Raw genomic sequence first — 11,186 nt, 5'->3', positions numbered from 1 at the left:
AAGTTTAACACATATGTTTTGTCAATGTTTTGTTGATCAAAAAACAATCCCATGGTAACTGGTTTTGGGCTCCGTTCAAGTGTAGGATTATATGAGTGATATGGGTTGTGCAACATAGCTTCCTCAAGTACCTAAATGACTTTTATAATAACTGCTAGAGGTCAGAATGACACTCTTTGCAAACAAGAAGCTAAATGGGGATTTGAATTCCTCAGATATATGCAATTGGAGCAAAACCCTCCAATATTGATTGGTCCTTCAAAATGGGCATAGACACCACAGGCAGGAATGAAGGCAAAGAAGAACCATAAAGCATATATATATATATATATATATATATATATATATATATATAAATTCTATAAACAAAAAAAAAGTGCAATGGGGTCATTGTAGGGGGTAGGGGGAGAAGATTGGCTAGTGCCTCAAATGGAGGAAGGTTCCAACACCAATAGAAGGTGGGTTCTCATCGCATTAAATGAAACTTCCAAAAATTGATTTTTTTGAAGTAGTGAGTGTGCTTATGATGAACTTGCAATCCAAATTTTACTATTGAGTGTGCTTATGATGAACTTTCTTTACCTACTTTGTGGTCAAATCTTAGGCAACAAAGACTATGCAAGAAAGGTATAATCACTAGTACACAATGGCTACAGACCAGAAAGAGTGGATACAAGCATAGAATATGACAAGCTAGATCATCATAAATGTCAATCCTTTAGGTTTCCCCATGAGCAATCAAACCCTAGATGAATATTTGTCGGAGTTGATAATTGATGTACTTTGTGCTTGCTTAATAAGATATCCAAAATAATTTTGCATTGCTGTGGAACTACGTTCATCCTAGATCATATAACCATTTTTAAGATTTTAGAAGAAAAAAATTTAAAAAGGCAAGAAAGGACTGAACCACATCATATTCATCAAGAAGCTCCTAATGTGGTTCGTCCTTGAAAGACCACGTGAGTTATCTCAAAAAAGGTTTCATAAATGAAGGAATATTACTGCAATCCTTGATTTCACTAATCGGTCTTAAAATTTTCATTTTCTAGGTGTCCTAAACTTCAATTCTATTTTGTATACCATCCTCTCGTTAGTTCTACTTTATGTTGCATTATTGCAAGCATGAATGATTGTATTTTGCACATGGTTCAGTAAATCGTTTAAGAGAACTATAAACACAAGTTAAGAAAAATGTTCAAATATGAAACTCATCATTCTTTAACACTGATCATAAACAACTCCCATGTTTTTTAAGACACAACTCGCAATAAAATAACTAGAGAAAAAAACCAAATGCATCAATAGGTAGTGCTTATCATGGCACAAAATATACCGCTTTATTGAAGATTGAGTTAGTAGTAACCATTAAGAAAAACAAGGTCTGAAATCCAACTAGAAACAAATCCTAGATGAGGCTCCAATATGCAATTAAATACCACTGTAAATTAGTAAATTACACATGGATAAATTTAAGGGGATGTTGTGCAATCCATCAATGTGAAATTAAAAAATCTAGCATAGCTATGTTGTACAATAAATTGAGGGAGATACCTATAATCCACTATACTAAAGAGTAAATACCAAGAAATTCCACATAATTTCTGCCTAGAGTCCATTAAAATACTCACCAGAGTCCATTAAAATACTCATGAAATGAATATAATGCCCAAAATTTCAAATCAAACATGATGGAAAGGTAGGATATGCATCAGTTGAATGAAGAATCAAAATCAAAATCAAGTTGAATGCAGCAATTAGCTAAAATTCCACCAAAATTTTGGTATGACCATGCAATATTATTTGAAAATAATCCCTAAAGGTGCTGCTATTGGAAACAATAGGCCAAAACTAGGAATTGGAAATCCAAAGGCCATCTATAACATTCATACATGAAAATCATGTTGCGGTACCATGGATTTCAAATTTTAGCTGTACCACAGATTTTCTCCAAAACTTGTATTGTGGCTTCAAATGGATCTTTAGGTCACAAGAAGGTCAAGCTTAGGAGTGAACTCAATCGGAGGGAGGGGGAAACCTTTGCACAAATCTAGATCAAATCATCAGAATGAAATTGGAGTGATAGTTCATTACACAAAAAAGGATAATTAGGGAACTGGGTCCAATTTTCCATAAATACATAAGTTTGGCAGTAGTGAAAGTTGCATCCATTTTCCTCAAAATTTGTGATCAAGCACAAGTTAGTAATAAATAGACAAACAGTGCAGATATGGTGTTGATTATGTTATTGATAGTTATTATCATTTTTAAAAGACAACTCAAATTTACAAATAGTAACAAACGGACAAACAATGCAGTTTTAGCACTGATTAAGTTCTTGAGTTATTGCCATTTTTTAAGACAAAACCCAATTCAAAGATTTTTGACATTTGATTCTAATGTATGGTGAAGGATGGCTGGCATTGAAATGGCTAATGGGTTTACAACACTTATCAACAACCTTGTAAAGTTAAATGCAGTGAACGTGTGAAGGGTCTCTTTGCTCTTATGTATTGTATCGCTAATATGTAATTCAAGATTAAAATTCATTGATTAGTCCAAAAAACATAAACTTGACTCTTATAAGTGCAAGGTTAAGTAAGGACTTTGAAAGCTCACTGCATTACTGAATGAGGAAATAGCAGCCTCCATGTCAGCTTCTGATGGAAACGAAACAAATCCATAGCCACATGACTTTCTTGTTTGCAGTATACAAATGAATTTTCCATCTAAAACATTCCCCTTCTCCACAAATTTCTTTTTCAGGGTTTCAGTGGTTACAGTCTTTGCCAGATTACCAACGTATATTTTATATGGGCTTTCAATGAATGGGACTTCTTCTATCAACCGATTTAAAGTGGATATATCCAACTGAATTGAGTTTACGGTGAGTTTACAGAGCAACTTGGGGTGAGTACTTGGCATCTATGTAGGAGAAATTCATGCATGCCAAATTATTTCCAAGATTTTACCAAGTTTTGAATGTAAATCTTTTTTTAAGTTGCTGAGCCCAAGTCAATTTAGGTTAGCCAAATTCTTCTTGAGTCTTTGGGAACCATGATTTCCTCACAACTAAATGCTCTTATTTAATGTAGCATTGTTGGAATGTTTATTACTATTATCATTTGTGTTATATTTTTTGAACAACATGTTCTGAATGCTCTATGTATGGCATAATAGAAGCTAAATAGGGATGATTGTAATAGAAACCCAGTAAATAAAATTGCCTAAACCAGAATAGTACATTATCTACATAAGACATGTTGAACTCTTGAGAGATGGGTTCTTGTGAGATATGGACCCTAAGATCAATTCAAAGCTACATAGAAAGCCAAAATACTATATCATATAAGTTGATGCACTACAAAAACACCACGAGTAACATTTTAATTATTATATATGAATGTCCATATCTAGCCTCATGAGAGATGTTTTTTTGTCAAATATGACCCAAAACTCAAAACTACATAGATGAACCACAAAAAATGTGTCACAAAAGTTGATGAGTGCAGAAAAACCACCTATGTCATTTTTTTGTTATTATTATTTGGTTGTGTTACATGATCCCCTTGTTGAGTTTGTATTTTCAATATAGGCGATGATAATCCCTCTAACATTGTGTTTGACATTTCCAATTTGTAGTCATCTTATTTTGCTCCTCTTAAAAGGTTTGAGAATTTGCCATCAGCACACTTCCTTTGGGAAGACCACTAACCAACTTTGACCTTCAAGTTCTCCCTTTCATCTTGTATTTCAACAAGTTCCATTTCTAACTATAGATGATATTTGGTATATAACACACTATATGCTTCAGTTCCCCCAACCTTTCCATTAAATCACATCCCTCAACTTTTCCAACAACCCACTTCACAGGTCGATTAAAATTGAATTTGCAGGTATTGACAGGTTATAGTTTTACGGTGTGACTTTTGTAACAAAGTTCCATTTTTCCACATATTGTTATGCGCCTCCAATTTACTTTCATGAACCCTCACCTGGTAAAGCCCTCTGGTAAAATGATCTCCAAGATGCTTGTATCCCACTCCCCCACTCTCTCTCAACCCTTCAATCAATAGTAAGACACTCTCCCCACTCAACTAATTCCTAGCATACAACCTCTGGCTTTTTCCATCTACAAAACTTGCAGTAAATTTTGAATTAGTGAGATGGAGAGATGTAAGGGCTGTAGATGGGCACAAGAGGATGCAGAAGGAAGAACGCTAGCGTACGAATTTGCCTGATCAACTAGATCGCTAATGACAACTGTAGATGGTGTCATCTCCCCCTGATCTGGTGCAAACTCAGGCAGTTTATTCAATATCTGTTGCTTTAGAATGCATGCACAAGTCGAATGGGAAGGCCATAGCCATATGGTAATACATATCAAGACCTGGAGCAAACAGAAAAACCTTTTACCTCAACTAGTCGATGAGGTCCGGGTACAAATGATCGAGAGGAATCATTTCACCAGATTTAGAGCCGGATGCGAGAGATGGAGAGTCCAGTGTTCCAGATGAGGAGCCGGCGACAGGAAAGCAAGGTTCTGTAGCTCCATCTCCTTCGCGCAACAATGAAATCGAAAATGATATTTCATTTTAAAGTTAAGCCTATGTTGGTCAAAATTTTGACCAACACGGGCTTAGATTTTTTTAATTCCTTCTACAATTCGACCAACCTAAACCATTTTAATTGATGGTCAAAAATTTTGGTCAAAAAATGAGGTCAAATGTAGTAGTGCCAAACCCCTAAATCAAAAATCCCTAGGGAATCATCACAGGATCTTAAATTTACTCCTTCACATTCTCATGAAGAAACACCTCCCTAAGAGTTTGGGAGGACAAGGTCATCTAAAAAAAATGATTAGGGTAAGGCTAAGGCCATATAAGTAGAACAAACATACAAGAAAGCACCAATCAAGGTAATTCCTTCTCCCTAGAAAAGGAAGGTTACAAAAGATGATTCTCCTAAAAACACATCCTCTACTAAACCCTCACAATGAAAATCTAAGAGGAAAAATAATTTTAGGGTCATAGAAGAAACCTCTACTAGATATAGTCATAAGTTGAGTGGAAAGGTTCAAAAGAAACTTCCTACACCTTAAGCTCCAACAGTTACTTTAGAGTCCTTTGAGTTTGTTGAAGTGGAAGAATTAAATATTCAAACATAGGAAGAATTATTTGGAAAGTAGGAGGACACAATTATGGAAGAGGGTTCCTTGTATAATGATAGTTTTTATATTGTTGAGAATGTTTCTTTGGGTGGAGACGCTCTACCAGATGTTCAACCAGATATTCCACAATGTGAATTATGATGTGCTCTAGTAGTCAAAGAAGCGAAACATATTGTACATGGAGATGAATACGTTGTATAGGAAGAGCTTGTTGAAGAGAGAAAACATTATCAAATGTAGGATGTAGGAAATCTTAATCAGATGACTGTCACATCATAATAATTAGTAGAGGAAAACACAAAAAGGGATGTTGTAGTATGGGCAAGGGGACACACTTATGAGCCACCATTGATATATCCTTTTGTTGAGGATCAAGGCCCTAATACACCACCTAACTTGTCTACAATCTTTACTACAAGAATTAGTCTACATAGAGACTTGTTATTAGAACAAACACTATGGAAAATGGGAAAAGAGAGACGAGAGTGGATACTAGATAATCAACAACTTGAGTTAATCTAGAAGGATGAGGAAATTATTTAGATTAAAGAAAGAATCACTTAGATTACAAAGTTAGTTCCTAAACTAATGAGTTATAGGCCTCCGACAAGGGTTTCAACCCTTTATCTCTAGGTGAAATACTATAGCCTAAAGTTAACACACATTGATCGAGGGTTAAATCCTTTCATGGAAACAACCCAATATTTTAATGGAATGTTTCAAAATTCCACTACAACTGTTGAAAATTTGTGTGAGATTTATCTTCATTATTATGTTGTTATAATGTAATGTTAGTTTGAACCCCATTTTTCAAGGGTATTTATGTCCAAGATTCAAAATGAGACTACTAGAGAAACTCAGGAAAGGCCATATAAGTATGAAGAATCAAATGCCCCACTAATCATATAGCGGAGAATAAGGATACTGAGAATACTTATTACATGACTAGTTGAGATTGTTCTTTGATAAAAAACAAAGAGATATGATGCACTGTATAAGAGAAAAAGAATTCTAGATATGTGAAGGAGTGACAAGATAAGAAGGAACAAGGGTCTTGGGCTTAGTTATCTAGGGGTGGAATAGTCTTCTTGATAACCTGAATAGAGAATAACCACATTCTCCCTAGAACTATTTCCTTTCAATTAGAGAGCACCGTGGTACAAAATGCTAGAATAAGTACGAGAAGAAGTTTGGATGCCTCTTAAGTTTCAACCACCACTCCTCCTATGCCCATTATTGAGCATTGTTGAGGATGCAAAAAAATACAACATGGAGGAAGAAGTCCATAGACCTGGGAAAATAAACTAAGAGATAACAAGGGATATTATTGAAGTTTGGCAAAATGAGGTGCTAGAAAGGATCAAACATTGACTACAAGATGCATGTGAAGACCCAAAATTTCTCAGTTGCTAGAGAAACAACAAGATTTTGAGTCATGGGAATGATGGGCCAAATTTAGGGGCATGTTTTATTTGCTTTTTTGTTATGTCTTAGAACTATGTCATTGTTTATAGTGTCTCATGTTGGTCACAAACACTCTTTTTTCATGCTTTAGGTCTATATACTTAAAAAATGTTAATGTGTTATGATCATTCCAAATTGTACCTATTTTGATAATATGCTTGATATAATAAACTATAATTACCTCTATAATATACTTTGGGAATATTTGAAATGTGATAAGATTTATTATCGCAAAGTGATTTGTTATCCCACAACCATGTGATGTGTGCATAATATTTAATTAAAATTGATATGATAAATGAATGAATGTGAAATAAATAGGTTACAAATCTTACACTTCTAACCTCTCATTGCAAGAACAGGTAAAGGAAGAAAGAAGGAGTAGATTAACAAATCTATAGCAAGGATGTACCAACCACCCAGACTAAGTCAAGCTACCATGGAGGGTGTCAAAGTCATGTGTAGGTCTAGTTGAACCATCTAGTTTCTTGGGAAAATTAGTTATAGGCACCAAACTTTTTATATTTTCTCCTACGAGTGTGTACAAAAGACCAATTTCTTTTTGCCAAGGAAATTCCTCCATTAACTCTTTACTGTAATAACTATCATAATTTTATTATGTATAAGTGGTCAATAATAGTTAAGAGAGTTTTTGATTAAGTAAAATAGGTTTTAACAGGTGCTTGAAACCCATCAATTTACAAAATAAATAGACATTAAGTCTTAAACCTTAACAAAAACAAAGAAACAACATGCCAAAGAAGGCCAGGAGAGTCTAACAAAAAGAAACAACCTCTAAAAGAGCAGGCGAGCAACGGGTTTTGAAAGGACCCAAGACCTCATTCAAAATAGATCATCAAGATTTACATTTTGGTCCCATCTTTTTGAGAACATAAAAACATATCAAATGAAGGATTGGAGGATTTGACTTTTTTCCTTTTACTAATGTCCATCCATCCTCCACCTTTCCACAACCTTCTGCCAATTAGGGCAAACAACTCCACAACCACCCCCCAACACCCTCACATTAGGAGATAAAACTGTTGAAGCAACACTAGCAACAATGTTCTAAACAAAAGTAGAAAAAAGGACAACAACACCAATTTGAATCAGAGCTACCACAGAGAGAACATTCGAATCAATAGTTTCAACAACAAAAGAAGGGACATTAGTAACATTCTAAGTCACTGCCGAAGGGACAATGTCTAAATCATTAGAGCCAACAACAAAATCCTCCACCAAAGAAAGATTAATATGAGAAGAGCTATCCAACCCATCCACAATTATGGATACTTTTTGAACTATTTAGTGATCATCTGAAACCCCCAACCACCAAGAAGGTGATTTCTTTGATCTAACCTTTTCAGAGGAGCATCACACAATGAGATGGCCAATCTTATGACATTTCCTACATTTGAAGGGAATTCCCTCATAATCAAGAAGATGAAGCCAAGACCCATTTGGAGAGGCCAACATTATCATTTCAGGGAGCCCCTTGGAGACATCAATCTCCATAAGAATGTGAGCATACATCCTCCTAAACACATTGGAAGACCTCGAATCAACCAACAAGAAGTCCCCAAGGGCCTCCTCCACCGCCTCCAAGATTGAATCCAACCAAAAGTGAAGGGGAAGATTCAAAAACCTTAGCCAAAGAGGAATCTTATTAAAGGATTCAGTAGTTGGGTCAAAATCCTTATTCTAAGGTTTGGTCATCAAGGGGAACCTCTCCTCCCAAGAGAAACCATGACACATGATGGAATTTCTATCTTCAACATTAGCAAATTTCACAATAAAAAATCCTTTGCCACAGGGTAAATGTGAACTAAATCTGAGATGATAGGTTCCCAAAATTTGGAAATCTAAGCATGCAGATCCAAAAGAGAGGGCTCGAAACTCCTAAAATGAAAAAATAACAGCTGTAGAAGAGAAATCCAGCTCATATATAAAGATCTCATCAACAAATTCTAAATCTAAATGAAGCACTAGCAAGTTACTAAGAGATAGGCATAGATGAATGGAGCCCCAACTTCACAACAAGATCCTCAATACTTGCCTAATAAGTAGTCACATTAGCATAAGATATTGCATATCGCCCCATAGCAACCCAAGACTTAGCATTAGGAGAACAATTAGCCACTACAACAGGAGCAACAAGAACAACATTCACAATAATCCAAGCCGTCATAAGGGGATGAAGAGCATCCACAAATGTAGTCAGAGAATGAACATCACCCCCAACAATAGCCATAGGACAATGGGTGAGAGAAAACAAAGTTTGAAACCTGGCCTAAATAGCCTAGGCAGGAACACCGAAAAAATAGTGAACAATAGGAATAACAAGGGCAACAAGAGAAGGACTTGCATCTTCAAACTGAGCCACAATAGGTGGAGCATCCACAGTTGCACCTAGGGAACAAAGATCATCCACAGACATGTCCAATAGACAATGGGTGGGAGAAGTAGAAGTTTGAACATCATGGTGGGTAGGAACCTTCACGGGAGTAGAAGCGGGAGCCTTCATAGGAGCCATAGTGATAGAACTTTGGGGGAAAAGTCTAGTACTATACCCCAAGCTAGTGGAGCAGGTACTTGGCATGAAAGTCTTATAACAATAGTTAAGAGAGTTATTTATAGTTGTAGATATAAATAAATTCTAAAGTTCTCTTTGCACTAGCCAAGTAGAGAAGAGAGATAGTTTATTACTTGTAACTTGTTTCAACAATATAGTTTCATTCCAATCATTATGTGCAACAAATTTCTATATCAAGAATAAAGAAGCAATGTTCATTTTGTCTCCATATCTTGTTAAGTAATCTAGTTTCACTCATTCAAGGGGGGCCACTTCATGAGTGAGCTTTAGGATTCCCTATATTCTTAGTTGATGTATAGATTACTGCCTACTCTTGCAGTCACATGGAGAAAAAAATTTGCATGACTATTCCTACAACCAAGGTTGCCATAGTAGTAGTATTGCCTTAATGTTTGGATTTTTTAATCTTTTATGATTCGTTTATGCTTTGGTAGTTAGGATTTAAATAGGTTCAATTCCAATACTTACCTTTCTACAAGTTTGTTTCCAAGTTGTAGATGTATGACTCCAAAAGGAACTTAGTGCATGTATTATGTTGAATCATTTCAAGTCTATGTCCTTGGGTCTTGTAGTTCAATGCATCTTGATATAGACTAGAAAATTGCTCATTGGATGTCCAATCCTTAGGTATGGGAGCCATTCCTAGTTATTAGTCTTATTGTTGAGGCCAACACAAGCCATGTAAAAGTCAAAGTTTCTCACACATCTATGAGAAATTTAGGACAAGATGGACATTTAAGGTTTGAGAGGCTCAATTTTGTTCACCTTTTTAAGGGCTTAATCATGAAGTAGTCTAAAAATGTAGCTTTAGTGGGTAAAGTGATATGCATAGGCAAGGATTTACATTAAGTCAAATTAGTCTAATCAAGGTTTATAAGAAATAAGATAAATGAAAGAATTCAAATAAACATAAACTTATTTAAAAGGGGATTTCATTGAGGGAATGCATTCAGTAATTTTAATACATTAAAGAGACACATTCAAATTAAATTTAAATGCCTTATGTAATGAACCCAACTTTACATAAACATGACAAATATAATTAATTCGTTAAAATTAAATGGGTCAAGGTTGACAATAATTTAATTTAATTAATAAGAGTCAAGAGACATTTTTAGATGTCTACAATTTGACGGACTTTACAATATATATTCTAATATTACGATAACAATAAAACAATATAATTAAACATTATAAAAATTATTTAATCATCTTATTATCTTATTTAATAACTAAATAATAACATTCTATAGTTGTATATTAACTTGTTTAACATTATACAATTTGCACCACTACTATCATCCATACATACATACATACATACATATATAGGGATATCTTTTATGGAAACACAACTTTGAGAGCGAATAGATATTTGTCAATATATTTCATTGTTTACAAACATAATGTGAAATTTCCCATGCCATGCACTAGAAAATCAATAGGTACTAGATAATACAACATACTGCCACTTGTATTTTAATAACACCTATTTTTATTAAATTTCTCAAAAAAATCTCCAAGCCCCAATTCTGCATGCCAATGCCTCATATCTTTCACATGACATCTATTTTTATCAAGTTCTCACATAAACCTAAAATAAATATATGAAAAATATATATGTAAACATGTTTTATATATTATTATTAAATATATTTATATTTATTAAAAAAGGAACAATCAAATGTCAAAGCCTCCATCTCATTAGATAATGCCTAAATATAAAATTGAGACATAAATGGTGTTAGTTGTATTTAATTATAATATATGTAAAATACCAATATCTATTCTCATACAAATTTGTAATAAACCCCTTCTCATCTCATAAGAATCCAACACTATCACCCTCTAATAGTGTTACTTGAATATAGTTTCTCATATAAGTTTGTAAAAAATTCTTCCTCGTGTCATGAGAATCCAACACTACTACTTACTAATAGTATTACTTAATATAATTTG

This window comes from Cupressus sempervirens, chromosome 3, assembly GCF_028749045.1.
Source record: "Cupressus sempervirens isolate cs-2001-9-10 chromosome 3, ASM2874904v1, whole genome shotgun sequence".
Classification (NCBI taxonomy): Eukaryota; Viridiplantae; Streptophyta; class Pinopsida; order Cupressales; family Cupressaceae; genus Cupressus; species Cupressus sempervirens.
This window is presented reverse-complemented; position numbering follows the sequence as displayed.